The sequence below is a fragment of the Oratosquilla oratoria genome, unplaced genomic scaffold, assembly GCF_046742065.1.
Source record: "Oratosquilla oratoria isolate Oo_2021 unplaced genomic scaffold, ASM4674206v1 SCAFFOLD290, whole genome shotgun sequence".
NCBI classification, from domain to species: Eukaryota; Metazoa; Arthropoda; class Malacostraca; order Stomatopoda; family Squillidae; genus Oratosquilla; species Oratosquilla oratoria.
Window position 1 is genome coordinate 78,191 of NW_027467641.1, and position 1,810 is coordinate 80,000.

Below are 1,810 nucleotides of genomic sequence, written 5' to 3' on the forward strand. Positions count from 1 at the left end.
TCCTGATATTTGATAGTCTACTCGCTTCATCCCCACTGAAAATCTGATCGCAGTCAGGTACCTTGTCTAACCTCTCCTTAGTAAACACCGAGAGAAAATGTTTGTTAAACGCCTCACTCATTTTTTCTCCTATTCTATCATGAAATTTTTGTCGTTTTTACTTAGGCTTATTCCTTCCTTATTTTTTGTTTTTTGTTTTTTGCTCTGTAGAGATGAAAAAAAGCCCTTCAGGTTGGATCTAGCTTGCCTGGCAACCTTAATGTCATAGTTACGTTTTGCTGTGTGAGCGTTCTTTTTAACCAGTTTGGCATATCGTTATATTTGAATCTAAGGTGTGTTTCCCTGTTTTTATTCTAACGTAAAGTCCTCTTTTCATTCCGATCTCATATTTCAGGTTGTCCGTCATCCTTTGGGAGTATTACTATTCTTCCGTATTGACTTGAGGGGAATAAATTGATTTTGTCCATTTAGAATTAAAGCTGTTAGGTTACTGTACATTTTATCCAAATAGCTGATAGGGCTGTTGACCTCGCGCTTGTAAGTGACCTGACCCAAGGTACGCGTACTACCATCCGTGACCCGACACCTGGCCGCGCTAGTGACCACCGGACTGACCGTGTATCTTATCCCGTCACAGCCCCCTGGGTCTGTCTCGTAAGTGACCAAATATCTTAAATACTTTCTCATCTCATAAAAAAAAATGGCTCTCCTGAAGTTCGGTTCTAGAACGTTGTTCGTACTATAATATTTTTCCCAAATAATATTCCTGTCAACCTTATCCTTGTGAAAAAAAAACTTATATCCTTCTATCTCGATTTCCTGAAGGAAGTGTCTATCAGCAATAGCGATTCAGGACTCAGTGATAGCTATGATATAAAACCTATCTATGAATGCTTTACCTTGCAGCAAATTAATTTCATTTGTTACGCTTCTGCTATTTGTATAAACTTTCAGTTTACCTTACCCCCACCTGACTAGGTGATTATTTTCACTGTCTTTCTCTGAGCTGTTTCTATTGTTTAAACAGTATTCTGATACTCCCCAACCTCGATTCCCACGTAATCTAAAAAAAAAAAAAAAAAAAAAAAAAAAAAAAAAAAAAATGCTGGATGCCTACTTCTCGCTCAAGGGATTCAGCAAGGAGCCTAATTCCATGTTGTCGACAAATACCCATCCATTGGCCTTACAATGCTTTGCCAGCCTGCAATTCATTGCAATAGCTCTAGAATGCCACATGCCTCCAACTCTACGCTTCGGAAGGATTCCACATACAACAGGAACCCCTCCCTTTATTCGTAATCTTATCTAGCGCGTCCAGGAAAAGAGCAAACAATTCCTCACTCCCTAACTTACCTATGTCATTCCCTCCAGCACTCAAGGAAACAATGGTCTTCACGACTTCCCCGACCATGCACTCCTCAATCCTGTCTCTAACATCTCCTATGCCCACCAGGGGAAACACACCTGGGTCGTATGCTTCTTATATTTGTCGCAGAAGGCCATGTCTAAATATCTCACTTGCCTATCCCCTACAACTAAATACTTACCTGTGGGCTGGGATCTAGCAACTGCCCTACCCTTCTTCTCTTTCACCTTTTTTATTTCTTCATCTTGTAGACCCACGAGAGCTTCAAAAGTGTTTCTGCATTCAAGCGGGCCTGGTGAGGGATTTTTACCATCTCTCCATGTTTTATTTATTTATTTATTTATTTATTTATTGTTATTTTTTATCATTTTCTACCCAGGTTCCAAACATGGTTTGTCGTCCGTGGTTTGAGGCTTCGAGTGAAGAACTCGATTCTCCTCATTA